We start from the raw sequence: 16,092 nt of genomic DNA on the forward strand, positions 1-16,092 counted from the left end.
ATAGCAATGACCCTTAACTCCATAACATCTGAAAACACAAAGGAAAAAAAAAAGAGAAAAACAGTCTCATGTGCATGAGAAAGTCATCAAAATACTTCCTTATGAAAACTTTATTAAATGCCTTCCTTGGGTTATAATTCTATTTTTCCCAATTATCTAATGTGTATTTAGCTTAATAAACAAAATATTCTGTACAATTAAATGCTCCTACTACTGAAATGTCTGTGGCACCTAGCTTGGACAGAGAGAGACTGACAATGTCCCTCCACCCCAATTTAATAAGGCTCGTTGAATTAAAGTTACCTGAAAGGAAAATTTGTGATTCAGCTTAAAAAAAAAAAAAACCTGACAAAATTTGGAAAAAAAAAAAGTAAAGAGCACTAAATAAATTTGGAAATGTTAATGGGTAGAGATTTAGTACCATATATTCCTTTGTATGAGTATAGGTGTCTTTAAGGTAGAGCATCAACAAGCTAAGTTAAAGTGACTTTCATAAGTGCAGGAATGGATATATTTGTCTAAATGCTATCTGGCAAAACAAATGATCAAATTGGATGTGGAAAGAAAATAAAAAAATACACAGATAAACCTGTGGTACTGATTGTTATTATGGAAGACTGCACATCTGATATGAGAGCAAGTGTAGGTGGTGCCCAGTGATTCACTTATGAAACTAATTGGGTACAAACAGGGAAAAACATTTATAATAACAGATGCATATACACCAATTTTCAAAGCATGGGTAATAAAGTAAATGAGATTTTGACATGAAATGGTATCTTTTATCAACTAATAAAATTATATATACATATTTATATTTAAAATTTATATATGTGTACATACTCATATGATTTTTAGGTGTTGAGAAATATCTTCAGACTTAAAGATATGAACCTTATCAGTAAGGATTTCCCATTATGGGTAGTTGGATTAATTATAAGAAAGCACCTTCTGAGTTAAACAAGACTACATTTCAGGCTACTAAAAACTTGTATGTGAAATTACTGCAATGTTTTCAGTGGTCTTGAATCACCATAGAGAAATGAGTTTGTTGCTACAAGGCTGTAAATAGCGGTAACTATTACATTTTTAAAAGGACAGTAATTAGCTACACAAAGACTTTAGACTGCTAGGCTCAAAGTGAATCTTAAGCATATTTTGATAATTATTAAAGAAATGGTACTCTGTTTCTCCCTGTTTGACAGCCAGCCACATCTTCTTGTGTAGCATTCCCCCAAATCCCTAAGACACTATGATAAAGTCAGCATGAATGGATTTGGGCACCTGGTCAGCAGAGTTGCTTTTAATTCTGTTAAGGTAGATATTGTCACCATCCATGACCCCTTCATTGACCTTATCTTTTACATGTTTCAGTATCATTCCACCCATGGCAAGTTCAATGGCACAGTCAAGGCTGAGAATGTGAAGCCTGTCATCAATGGAAGGCCTATCAACATCCTCCAAGAATGAGACCCTGCCAACATCAAATGGGGTGATGCCAAATGGCCTTCTGGGAAGTTTGATATCATGATAGGAGGGCTTCCTAGAACATCATCCCTGCTTCTCCTGGTGCTACCAAAGCTGTGGGCAAGGTCACCACTGAGCAGAATAGGAAGCTCCACTAGCATGATCTCCTGGGTCCCAGCCCCAATGTGTCACACTATAGATCTGATCTGCCATCTAGAGAAAGATGGGAAATATGACAACATCAAAAATGTGGTGAAGCATACATTGGAGGACCCCCAAAGGAGGTCTATACTGCGATGTCCAGACTGTCTCCTGCAACTTTAATAGTGTCACTCTTCCACCTTAGATGCTGGGACTGACACTGCCCTCTTAACAACCACTTTGTCAGGTTCATTTCCTGGTATGACAACAAATTTGATTAAAACAACAGGGTCATGGACCTAATGGTCCACATGGCCTCCAAGGAGTAAGAGCCCCCTGGACCAGCAGCCTCAGTGAAAGCATGAAAAGGAAGAAAGGGGCCCTCACCAGCTAGGGACTCCTTGCCTCAACTCCATCCCCCAACACACTGAGAATTTTCCATCCTCAACAGTTTCCACCCCAGACTCCCTGAAGAAGGGGAGGGGCTTAGGGAGCCCTATCTTGTCATACACCATCAATAAAGTACACTACATTCAAATTGAAAAATAAGAGGCAGGAAGGGGGGAAGGGGAAGCCAATAAAGGAAGGAAGGGAAGAAAAGAAAAATAAAAGTAAATAGTTTGTGAACAATTAAAAATGGAAGTAGATATCAGCCAGAAAAGGATGAGTTAACAAAGAATGAGTCAGGTCAGACTAGCTTTGTTCTCCTTTGGAAAAGAATTCTAAAGAGGTAGATTATATTTATACAGATTTAGCAAGGCATTTGTCACAGTCATGACAGAAACATAACCTGAATAAATGTACAGGAGAAATAGATCCATAAATGCCTAAACAACCATATCAAAGATCTTAATTAATGGATTAAATCTTAGGGCACAGTTTTCTATTGTTTTTTTGAGTTGTCTCTTCTTTTTAAAAATAGCTGCCACATTTGAGCACCTACTGTGTGTAAGCATTGTGCTAATCCCTTGACATGAATTTTATCTTCACAATGACCAACTGGATAGATACTCTTCAAACTTTACATCACCGAAATTGAAAGATTTGCCCAAGGTCACCAAGTCTTATGTATATATAGAAAGGAAGTTTAATCTCAAATTTGCAAATTACATGAAGCTAGAGAAAGAATAAATATGTTAGATTATAGAATCAATAAACTTATTAGTATGTCAGATTAAATATAAAATTCACAGATATTTTATTCGTTAAATGCCCGGGGAGTCAGTAGTGTTGGCATGGCAGCGAAGAAAATCAACAGATTTTCGGGTCATATTGCAGGATAAAACTATCTGAAGAAAGGGAGGTGGCCTGCTTGCTTTTTCAGTATTTTCAGTTCCAAACTCTGTATCTTATTATGGGACCCATCTATCAGGATTCTTTCCCTTTGTTAATGACAGTAACTCTTTATGCAAAAAAGGGATCTTTTGGCTTATATAGCTGAGCAGAATTCTCAGGTAACCTACAGTCCTGAAGAAAGAACTGCTAAAACCTAGACTTCAGGAATGGAAAATAGGTCCCCAGAGCCATCAGATCTCTGGGCTTTCAGTCTCTCATCTCTGCTTATCACTGCTTCATTTTGCACATTGGTCTCATGCTCTCCTATTTCATAAAGGCCTTCACCACTGACAAGGAGGCAATGACCAAGAGGCTTAGGTTAGCTGTTCATCTGAAAGAGTAAGTTCTTTTGGCCCAACACCCATATATCAATCCCTGAGGAGAATTCTAACTTGCCCTGCTGTAGTCATATGAAAACCCTTGTTCCATTCACTGTTGTCATGGAGATGGGGAAATATGGTTGGTCATGATTTTGTCATATGATCATTCCTATCACCAGTGGCTGCAGAGTGTGGAATATAGAATTCATTACTAGAAAACAGAGAATGGAAGAACTGTCTGAACACATCATACTCAATACGTTAACTTTAAACATGTTCAGAGAGTAATCGGGAAAAGGCTGAGAACTGAAAGCCTGCACTATGAAGACCAGATGAAGAACCAGAGACAGATATTCTGAAAAAGCAAAGCTCAGAGAAGACAAGAGGATTGCTAGGAAAGAGAAAAGTGAGTAAGTCCATGATTCAAGGGATAGAATTTGAACCATCTTAACTGAGAAAAAAGATATACCTTTTAAAAAGATTTCAACTTTATAATATTTTAATTTTCAAAACTCAAAGCAGTACAACATGTCTCTGGATGAAATAGGAATCTTGTCACTTCCATTTTGAAGGCATAAAAGGTTTTATATACCATTTGCTGGGGAAGTTACAGATGGGTTTTGAGTATCAGATGAACCGCTGGACTAAATTATTTAAGTGAGAGAGGAACGATGGCCAAAAGCCTAGATTTTATTATCTTTTTAAGAATTTTTTTATTCATTCATTTGAGAGAGAGAGAGCACAAGCAGGGGGAGAGGCAGAGGCAGAGGGAGAAGCAGGCTCCCTGCTGAGCAAGGAGCCCAAGGCAGGGTTCAATCCCAGGACCCTGAGATCATGACCTGAGCCGAAGGGAGACGCTTAACTGAATGAGCCACCCAGGTGCCCCCAAAAACCTAAATTTTAAAGTCACGAGTGAGTATGAATCTAACTTTTGGCACTCTATGTGACCTTGGACAAATTGCTTTTTTCCTTCTTAGCCTTCTTTTGAAATGGAAATTATTATTCTTATCTTGCAGGACTATTGTTAGTAGTGGCAACAGCCTACAAAGAATTCCTTGTTCATAGGTAGCTCTTAATAAATTAGAGTTTATGTGTATATATATACATGCACACACATATGTATATCCTGAGATTCTCTGAAATATTGGAAATATGGAATCATGCCATACCCAAACCACAATAAACCCTTAGATATGCACAGGTCATGGGTATTTAAGTACCTGTGGGTTTGAAATGTAAAAGAGACTGGGAGGGGAAAGGTGGCTGAGTGCATATAGTAAGAAACTATCATGAAAATGTATCAAGACTATTCAGCATCTTGGAATTTACTGTCTTAAAAGTTTAGCATCCCTATGGTATATTTCAGAAAATTTAGATGAGCATATAGGGACTAAACATATATTTCCTGAGGATCAAATGAGATAATAAATGCAAAATTGCTTGGAATAATTCCTAGTACACAGTTAGTGCTAAATAAAAGTTAATTATTCTTTTAATTATAGGTGTACTATAAGGTCTCCTTCTATTAGAATGTGGACTTTTTAAGACATAGATGATATCATATTAATCTTTTCCCCTAGACTTTAGTATAATGTTTGGTGCTTTACAGATACTTTCATAGAAGATGAGAGAAAAGATGTTACCATGAACTAAAAACACATATGAAGCTACAAAATAAAAATTATGACACAAGGGCGCTGGGTGGCTCAGTTGGTTAAGCGACTGCCTTCTGCTCAGGTCATGATCCCAAAGTCCCTGGATCGAGTCCCGCATCCCACTCCCTGCTCAGCAGGGAGTCTGCTTCTCCCTTGGACCCTCCCCCCCTCATGCTCTCTCTCTCTCTATCTATCTCATTCTCTCTCTCAAATAAATACATAAAATCTTTAAAAAAAATTATGACACAAATCTGAGTGGGCATTTACATCTGCAAAATTATGACACAAATCTGAGTGGGCATTTACATCTGCAAGCTTGAAAATCAAGTGAGAGAAATGAACTAAATGGTAACAGAAAAGGTGAAGTGAGCATGGCAAAAAGGCTCAAAAGGGTAAAGGATCAAGAGATAAAAAAAATCAATAGGCAGAAAAGTATGGCATTCTAATTCTTTAAGTTTTTAAGGTGAATATTTGTGCAACTCAAATCACAAATACACACTAATTCCATGAAGATATTCATTTTTCTACACTCTACAGTCATTTCTGATGCAGGCTGATAGCAGGCTCAATTCACTCAAATTGCCAGTCTGGTCCCTGTAGACATTTTATCTTATAGATAAGCATATCTTATGATAATGCTTATCATTCTTGCTCTAAAGAAGGGTTTTCCAGTGTTTTTCATGCCATGGCACACATGAAAAAGGATAGTAACTTAATCAGTGTAACCACTAAACTAATGGAAGAAGTCACTAAGAGATTACCCCCAGGCTTGCAGCTGCCCCAGGCTCTGCCCTACTGGTCCCCAGAGCTAAGGGGAAACTTTCAGGAGACCTATAATCAATTGGGGCTAGCAGTGGGACAGGCCACTCCAGCTGGGAAGCTTTGCTCTCAGCTCTCCTTGTAGAGAAACGGACAGAGCAGGTTTTATAGATTTGTTTAGTCAACAAATACTTAGGATAGTTACCCTCCTAGCCACTGAGATGCAATGAACAGGACAGAGTCCCTGCTCTCTGGAATACAGGTTGAAAGTGCCTAAGTGCCCCACTCAAGTCGATAAGACTCGGGGGGCCAGAGCTAGAATCTGTACCACCTGACTCAACTCACATTTTTTGCCAAGGAAAGAAATGCTCAAGGGTCTATACTATATAATTATATTTGTAATTCCTTGGTGAAGAAAGTGACTGCCAAGTTTTCTAACTTACAAGTTTGTCAATTTGTGATGTATTAATTTGGAATGTGAGAAAATCTTTCTTGTCTTAAAGTTTGCACTTGAAACTTTTCTAATTTAGTGGGGCACCTTAAAGGAGAAGGGAAAAAAAAGATGGCTGAGGTCCGTACAACTTGGATATAGGCTTATCTTTTTTGTGTGGGGATTTCAGTATCTACCAATATCTTTCAGTGTGGATGATACTGCTGCACAGTGAGCTGGTAGAAGAGGGAGATGATAGAATGTCACCAGTAGTAACCAGGTGAGAAAGCATCCTCCTATCACAAAGATGAAACAAGCTTGGCAGAAAGCATATTTAAACTGTTTAAGAAAATAAATTTTTAATGCATGATTTGCTAATTACAGAGGTATTTTCAGTTTTCATTAAAGCTACTCTCTGAGGATCTCTACTTGGGAACACTTTGTTAATGATTTATTTGAATTACTGCATACACTTGGAAATAATAATCTTCCCCATTTATTTATTCAACAATTCAAACATTTTCCTAAATTTCATAATGAGAGGTGAAGAATGATCGATTATTGAATTTTTTATGTATTGAAGGACTTTTTGTATATTTGTTTGTGGGTCCATGCAGACACCAGTCCATCTAAACATAACAGAGAGACAAATACAACTATTCTCACTGACTGTGGATTAGCTAATTAATATTATTTCTGTTACTTTTTTTCTTTAAATGGTAACAAGTTACTGGCTAGAGAGGGTAAAAGACAGGATTGAAATGTGATTCCAAAGCCCTTGAACATTCCAGATTTTGCAAAAATTTGGAATTTACCCAAAAACATCATTTTTCAACTTACTTTTCAAATATTTAATTGTGATTTTAGCATAAATATGTTATCTTTAGCTTCCAGTGTTTAGATTGGAATATAATGTGTTATAAATACCTCCAAAAGCTAAGCATTTGGATTAGATAATGATTCATAAAACTTTACCAACAGAGCATATTTTAGGTTTGATGCTAGGTTAAAGTGTCCAACTGCACAGAAAAAATGGAACATAAACCCTGTGAAAAATCCACAATGACCAAGGTTGTTAAAGGATGGTCATCTAGATTTTGAATGTAGTCTTAAAAATAGGGCCTGTCTGTTTTGAAGTAAGAGTAAAGGAGTGTTAAATTCAAGGAGAACAGGAGTGGTTAGTTTTTGAGTATCTGCCATGAGCCAAGACATGGTGTTAGGACTCCACCAATGCATCTTAAATTATATTGTGCATCTCAAACCACCCAGAGAACCTGGATACAATGCGGATTAGGATTCAGAAGGCCTGAGGAATATGAGATAACATGAGTTGGGGTGAAGGTGGCCTGTGCACTCACCGCTTTTCTTAATAAGCTCCTATGTAGTGCTTGTGATCCTCAGACTACACTCAGCAGCAAGGTTCTCCACAACCTGTGATAGCACCTTCACTTCACATGAGTAGATGTCAGCTGAGAAGGTGTCGTGTCTCGACTAACATCTCACAACTCTGTAGAATATTCAAATTCATAGTAGGGTGATAAGAAAATCCTAGCTGTTTCTACTATCCTGTGAATTCCCCCATTCCCAGAATTCAGGGAGCTAAAAACAAAAACGGGATGAGGAAACTCCTCCAAGGGATTTTTTAATACAATGAAGAAGAGATAGGAATGCTTCTAATATCATGTCAATTAATTTGTGCTTTCTACTTTGCTCTTATGAAAACCTCTCCTTCTTCTAATGTAGTTGCTTCTTTCTACTTGTTATACCATTTAAGAAAAGAAAAATAATGACCTGAGAAAATGATGTGACAAAAAAATTATATCATTCGAGAACCAGTTACAAAAAGCATGGAGAATGTGAGCTATACTTAACATGACTTAATTTTCCCTGACCCTATGGCAGAGTGCAAGAGGGGCAAGTAATTCCTTTGTTCCCTACCTACATAGATGCTCAGTACCTTAGAAGGTTGTAAAGGTAACAATAACTTTCATTAGTATCAAGTAATTAAGAACAACAACAAAAACAAAAACTCCTGAAATTTCATTTTCTGTGTTACCATGTCATTCGGAATAATAGTAATGCAGTCTTTCTCCTTCCTCTCTCATCCTCCAACTGGTTTTTCTCCGATCACTGAATTTAATGATTTGTTTTTCAGGAAAGGACATTACAAACAAGAAACATCCAGAATCATTCAATCTGGGTAGACAACAGGTAGGGAACAGGTCCAAGAAAGACAACCTTCTACCTACAAAAGTGCTTCAGTAAATAAACAATTTGCTTAGCTGAGAAGTGCGGATAGCAAAATATCATGAAAAATAAAAGGGAAAAATCCAAGAGCTGGCTGCTAAATTTCAGGCTCCAGAGCAGGCACATAATGAGGAAATAAAATTCCAGATAACTAAAAGCCAACCACTTCACTGTTCCTTATAACATGCAATAAGCGATAAGATGCTACAAAATAAAGTCAGGACAATAAGTATAATTCCTTAAATAGGTGAAGTACAACTTTTTTGAGATTTGGTTTGGTTTAGTTTGGATTTCATATTTATAGCTCCCAACATCCCTTATGGCATATCATTTAGTTCTCAGAAATAAAACTCTGTCACAAAGAAAGAATACAGGGAATTTGCTAACAAGTTAGTACTAGATTTATCAAAAGAATATGCTACTCTTTACTCCATTAAAAATTAATAATTTTATAATAGAAAATTTATGGAACACAAATAGAAACAATCCAGATCTTCAAAACAAATATTTCTATTCATATTTTTCCATTTTTTTTCCCTAAGCATTTTAACAGTTAAGATCCATTATTTGCAGGGCTCGGTTGGTTAAGCGACTGCCTTTGGCTCAGGTCATGATCCCAGGGTTCTGGGATAGAGCGCCCCATCGGGATCTCTGCTTGGCCAGAAGCCTGCTTCTCCCTCTCCCTCTCCCACTCCCCCTATTTGTGTTCCCTCTCTTGCTGTGTCTCTGTCAAATAAATAAAATCTAAGATCCATTATTTACATAATGTTGAAACTTGATTTCTACTTAAAAATACAGTAAACTATTTTTTATGGTAAAACTCTTCTTAAACATGCTTCATGGCAATCATATGTGTTTATATCAATTTATTTAACCATCTTCTACTGGATAGTTACTTCAAAAAATGTCCTTATTTTAAGGAAACACTGCATTGAACATCTTTGTGTTAAAAATGTTCCCTCATATTTTGGGTTTTTCTCTGTATATATTTCTATAAGCAGAATTACTGAGCCAAGGAAAGTATACATTTAGATTCTTAATAGGTGTTATTTTTTCCAAAATAATTTTTCATTTTATATCCCATGAGTTTTGGTTAAATGCATAAGTGTGTATAGTCAAGTCTTTTTTTTTTAACATAAAAAATTGAGGCAGTTGAGGATAGCTGTGAGGAGTACCAGATTTGCATCTGAATCTCCCTAAATTCAAGAACATATGAATAGTAAGTTTTTAACCTTTCTTTCAGACTTTGCCACATATGACAAGAATCCATGAATCTGGGATCTATAATTATTACAATAAAGTCTATTAATTCCATTTTATAGAGGAAAAATATAAAAGTTAAGAGAAAAAGGTTAAACAAGTGGTAAAATCTGCCTCCCAGGTCAGTGCTATTTCCAATAACTAGTTATTCTGGCCTAAGCATACAGACTTCAAGTGTTGATTTTCTGATTTAACCTTCTATAAACTATTTTGAAACACATGCTTTATGTGATTTAGCATTCAAGTTCACTAAGCTTTGATGAGATAAATAGTGCTTTCCTCTTGGGAAACACAATGTCATGATGTCATTACCTACTCAATGTATTTTTTTCCTCCTTTTTTTGGAATCATGTCAGGCACATTCAATTCTCTAAATCCTATAATAGATTTTTTTTTTCCCTCATGTGTGCTCTACTTCTACCTTTTATCATAAAAGCCTGTTTGTTCACCTTCTGACAGCTCTCCACAGCTCATCACCCTGCCCACTGCAGCTAAACCATACAATTGTATGAATTTCAATATATAGAAAAGAGATGAAAGATGGAAAAAAAGAATAGATAATAGATCTATGATAAGTCAAAGAAATAACAAAAGGGGTCAAATTACCTGAAGTTCAAACTAAAAGACATCAAAGAGGGAGCGCCAAGTACTAAAATAAAAGATAATAGAAGATGATGAGGGGAAAAATCATAATAAAAGGAAGATGATAGTTTGTAACTGGGAAGAGAAATTGTAAAGAACTAGAAATAAATGGGTAAGATAGAATTAAATGTATAATAATGAGAACTGAAAAATAATAGTGGATGTAGTGAAGGATAAACCTGTCATATTACCCAGGGAGGATGGGAATAGATGATACTGTTTCTGTGGGAAGTTTCCAAAGCCTTGGTCTGAGCTGTTACATTCAGATGTGGAGCAAGTCTTAGAGATAAAAAGTAAAGAGGAATAACATGAAAATGGGGTAATTATAATGGTGGAAAGCCAGTCTTGTGGTTTAAAATGGTAGAACTATAAGAAAAATATTTAGGCTTCTTTTTCAATTAAAAAAATAAAAGCACTATACTTACAAATCTATATATCTCTCAGTTCATCTTATAAAAACTAGATGTTCTGGATCACAAATATATTTTTTTCTGAATATGTGTCAAGTGTGTGCAGGTGTATACAGCTTTCTCTCCAAACAGCTTTATTAGAACTATGTGTCCTAAGTTTTTGTTGTTGTTGTTGTTCACATCTGCTTCCTTCACTATTCCCCAAATGTCACCACTCTTGTGCATTAAGAATTTAATTCTGACTTAATCTGATTGATCATTTGACTACACAGCTTTTTACAGTACAATTATATCTATAAAGTTATCAAAATACATATATAAAGCAATAACACAGCCTGCAGTTGATGCTTTATAAATCCTAGAGGTATACAAGGAATTGCTTCTGCTTTATTTGAACACATTTTGTTTTGTTTTTAATAAAATGACTTTCAAATATACCATTATATTATGCAGCTGGGAGCTTATTTGACCCATGCTGTGAAACTGATCCTGTTGGAATTGGACAACTGCATTTGAGCAGGACACCAATGCAGGATTCCGGAAGTATTAAACACTGCCCAGAATAAAATATATTCTTGGCTACAGTATAAAGTACACATTGGGATGAATAAATAAATGAATGAATGAAGTATTATATATTTTTACTTATACCAAACCTGGACTCAGTTTATAATAAAGATTATTAATAACCCCTAATTTGTGAATTTTAGGAAAATTTCTGAGTATGACACACAAGTCCTTAAAATAGTTGACACGAGAAATCTACCCATCTACATGTTCTTATCTAAAAATCTGAATACAGTTTACAATGCAACTCCTCATTTATTAAAACATTAATTCATGAGCATATGATATATGTAGCATTATATCTGGCTACTGAATTAATATTATTCATAGAGTAATAATATTAATTTCATTAACTAAGATGTTTGGTAATATTGATTTGATTTAATCACCTACAAATAAAACATAAAATGTCAAACACAGTTGAACTCAGCAAGACTTCAAAAAAAATAATATCTGATCTTAAACTCATGTTGGCCCATAGATACAACTAGTTAATACCCACATCAGTGTAAGTAACACAAAAAACCACCCAAAGACTGACAGAACAGACTCTCCACAGATAAATGTGGAGAAGAGGCCATATTGAAGAGGGTAGGAAAGGCAGAAAACAAATCTGAACCTAAAGGAACCATGCAACTGTCTGCAACAGGGAGGAGGAATGTGTAGGTGCAGAGAGGGGAGAGGAGCAGATGTGCATGCCAGGCACCCCAGACACAGGGGACCAGGATGGAGAAGATGCATCCCCATATCATTTAGCTTTGAAAACCAGAGGGGACTAATAATCAATGGGGCTTAACACCTGGAAATTTAAAAGTCAACAGGCTTAGCTCTGGGAGAGCCAGAAGACAGCACAAAACAAACAGCCCCACTAAGATACAGCAGAGATGCAGCAGTTTGAAAAATGCCTGAGATATACAGTGAGATTTATTTACTAATCTTGGAGCATGTGCTGGAGGAGCAGGGATCTTTGACAGACTTCTCCAAGAACAAAAGAGCTGGCAGGTACCATCCCTTCTCTGCCCCTCAGCATAGATATCCCTCACTTGCAGGAACCAGCAAAGTGTAACACTCTCCACCTCGCTTGCTAACAACACACCCCAGCCTGTGTGCTTCTATGGATCCACTCCCTCCAACCTGCAACCTGGCAGGAATTTTCCCAGACCCCTATAGGTCCCCTCCCTCAGCAGATCTGCACAAATCTTGCTAAAACCCCATGCCCCACCACAAATTCTCCTGCAGACCTGCTGCCTTGATTCACCTCTGGCCAGAGCCCATCCAAAGTGGTGTCACAAGCCTGGCAGTATGCAAGCGGGCCCAGCAGGGGCAGCACCACTCCAAAATTACTCCCACCCTGTGGAGAGAAAAAGATAGTAACACACACCAGTCCAACTGCAGCCTCAGCAGTGGACTGGGGGCACACATCTGTTCTGACTATAGGCCCTACCCGTAAACAAAAGCTTCTCAGGGGACAACACAGGGAAATCACCCCGCATTTGGTGTTACTGATCTCTGGCAAACGTGGCCCTGAACTAGCCCACTAACAACATAAGGATCAAACCCCATCCATAAGGGCAAAGACAGCCCTTGCAGATGACTGGACTGAAGGCAAAAAGTGGATCAGCCACAACCATAGGGTACATGCAACACACATAGGAGACACTCCTGAAGCACCAGTTTCTGGTAATTAAGAGACATTGTATTGCAGGGCACTACAGAGCCTTCTCTGCATAAGGCCACTACTCCCAAGAGCTGGAAATGTAGATGACTCTCAACACACAGAAACAGACAGATCAAATCAGAACACAGAGGAATATGTCCTAAATGAAAGAACAGGACAAAAATCACAGTGAAGGAGCTAAACAAAATGGAGATAAGTAATATGACTAATAACAAATTTAAAGTAATGGTCATAAAGATACTCACTGCATTTGAGAAAAAAAAGTGGAGGATCTCAGTGAGACCCTTAAACAAAGAGATAGAAAATATAAAAAAGAACCACTCAGAGATGGAGAACTCAATAACTAAAACTAAAAATGCACTAGAGAGAAAAAATACTGGATTAGTGGAAGCAGAAGAATGGATCAGCCACCTAGAGGACAGAGTATTCAAGTTGAACAGGAGAGAAAAAAATAAAAAATTGAAAACAGACTAACGGACTCAGTAACACCAACAAGCATAATAACATTCTCATTACAGGGCTCTCAAAAGGAGAGAGAAGAGGGGGCAGAAAGTTTATCTGGAAAAAAAAAGCTGAAAACTTCCCAAATCTGGGGAAGGAAACAGAAAACCAGATCGAGGAGGTACAGAGAACACCAAACAAAATCAACCCAAGGAGGTCTACACTGAGATATGCTGTAATTAAAATGGAAAAACGTAGTGATAAGAAAGAATTTTAAGTTAAATATAAGGGAAACCCCATAAAGCTATTAGCTAATTTTTCAGCACAAACTTTGCAGGCCAGAAGAGAGTGGCATGATATATTCAAAATGTTAAAGAAAAAAACGACCCACGACGAAGAAAACTCTATTCATCAGGGCCATCACTCAGAATACAAGGAGAGATAGAAAGTTTTCCAGAAAACCAGAAGTAAAAGGAATTTATGATACACTAAACCAGCCCTACAAGAAAAAAAGGAGACTTGAGAGGAAAGGAAATACCATAAGCAGGAGTAAGAAAAGTAAGAAGCAAAAAAAGTAGTAAAATTAAATATATCTATAAAATTCAGTGCAGTGATTCACAAAATAAAAAGATACAAAATATGACAACATATACCTAATATGTAAGAGGAAGAGGAATAAAAATTTAGTGCCTTTAGAATGGGTTCAAACTTAAGTGACTATCAACTTAATATAGACTGATATGAACCAGATGTTATATATAAGTCTAATGGTAACCAAAAAACAAAAAAACTGGTAATAGATATGCAAAAAAAAAAAAAAAAGAAATCCATGGATATCACTAAAGAATAAAGAAAAATCCATGGATATAACTAAAGAAGGCCTGTAAACTGTGAGAGTAGAGAACAAGAGAAGAACAGAGAAGAAGTATAAAAACAACCATAAAACAAGAAAATGGCAATAAGAATACCTATCGATAATTACTTTGAATATAAACGGACCAAATGTTCCAATCAAAAGACATGAGGTAACAGAATGGATAAAAAACAAGACCAAAAGGCCTCAATGTGAGACAGGAATCCATCAAAATTCTAGAGGAGAACATAGGCAGTAAACTCTTTGACATTGGCCACAGCAACTTCTTTCAAGATACGTCTCCAAAGGCAAGTGAAACAAAAGCAAAAATGAACTTTTAGGACTTCATCAAGATAAAAAGCTTCTGCACAGCAAAGGAAACAGTCAACAAAACAAAGAGGCAACCCACAGAATGAGAGAAGATATTTGCAAATGACACTACAGATAAAGGGCTGGTATCCAAGATCTATAAAGAACTTCTCAAACTCAACACCGAGAAAACAAATAATCAAGTCAAAAAATGGGCAGAAGATATGAAAAGACACTTCTCTGAAGAAGACATACAAATGGCTAACAGACACATGAAAAAATGTTCATCATCATTAGCCATCAGGGAAATTCAAATCAAAACCACATTGAAATACCACCTTACACCAGTTAGAATGGCAAAAATGGACAGGGAAAGAAACAACAAATGTTGGAGAGGTTGTGGAGAAAGGCGAACCCTCTTACACTGTTGGTGGGAATGCAAGTTGGTACAGCCACTTTGGAAAACAGTGTGGAGGTTCCTCAAAAATTTAAAAATAGAGCTACCCTATGACCCAGCAATTGCACTCCTGGGTATTTACCCCAAAGACACAGATGTAGTGAAAAGGAGGGCCATATGCACCCCAATGTTCATAGCAGCAATGTCCACAATAGCCAAACTGTGGAAAGAGCCGAGATGCCCTTCAACAGAGGAATGGCTAAAGAAGATGTAATCCATATATACAATGGAATATTACTCAGCCATCAGAAAGGATGAATACCCAACTTTTACAGCAACATGGATGAGACTGGAGGAGATTATGCTAAGTGAAATAAGTCAAGCAGAGAAAGTCAGTTATCATATGGTTTCACTTATTTGTGGAACATAAGGAACAGCATGGAGGACGTTAGGAGAAGGAAGGGAAAGATGAAGGGGGGGGAATCGGAGGGAGAGATGAACCATGAGAGACTATGGACTCTGAGAAACAAACAGGGTTTGAGAGGGGAGAGGGAGGGGGGATGGGTTAGCCCGGCGATGGGTATTAAGGAGGGCACATACCACATAGAGCACTGGGTGTTATACAAAAACAATGGATCATGGATCACCACATCAGAAACTAATGATGTATTGTATGGTAACTAACATAACATAATAAAATTTAAAAAAAAAGAAAAAAAACAAAAACAAGACCCACCTATATGCTGCCTACAAGAGACATATATCAGACCTAAAGACACATACATATTAAAAGTGAAGGGATGGAGGGGGGCGGAGCAAGATGGCAGAGGAGTAGGAGACCTGGATTTCGTCTGGTCTCAGGAATTCAGCTGAATGGGGATCAAACCATTCTGAACACCTACGAACTCAACAGGAGAACGAAGAGGAGAGTAGCAACAACTCTCTGAACAGAAAAGCGACCACTTTCTGGAAGGTAGGACGTGTGGAGAAGTGAATCTGAGGCGATATTCAAGAGGATAGACAGTGGGGGAGGGGGTTCTGGCAAGTGATAGAGCCGCGGAGCACAAAATCGGAACTTCTAGAAGTCGGCTCCGCTGAGGGACGTCGCTCCAGTAGCTAAGCGGGGGGTGGAACCCTCGCGGGACAGTGTGGTCTCAGGACCCTCAGGGTCACAGAAAGAC

General features: G+C 37.4%; 1 long non-coding RNA gene across 1 annotated transcript; it reads left to right on the forward strand.

The window, feature by feature from the left end:
- The first annotated feature begins 3,505 nt into the window (after nucleotides 1-3,505).
- LOC141374760 (uncharacterized) lies at nucleotides 3,506-9,074 on the forward strand. Its single transcript, XR_012381888.1, has 4 exons — nucleotides 3,506-3,673; nucleotides 6,318-6,387; nucleotides 8,263-8,318; nucleotides 8,928-9,074. It is a non-coding gene; the product is annotated as an uncharacterized lncRNA (long non-coding RNA).
- Nucleotides 9,075-16,092: the final 7,018 nt, after the last annotated feature.

The sequence above is a fragment of the Callorhinus ursinus genome, unplaced genomic scaffold (assembly GCF_003265705.2).
Source record: "Callorhinus ursinus isolate GAN/ISIS: 27379988/994484 unplaced genomic scaffold, GSC_fseal_2.0 scaffold21, whole genome shotgun sequence".
Taxonomy (NCBI): Eukaryota; Metazoa; Chordata; class Mammalia; order Carnivora; family Otariidae; genus Callorhinus; species Callorhinus ursinus.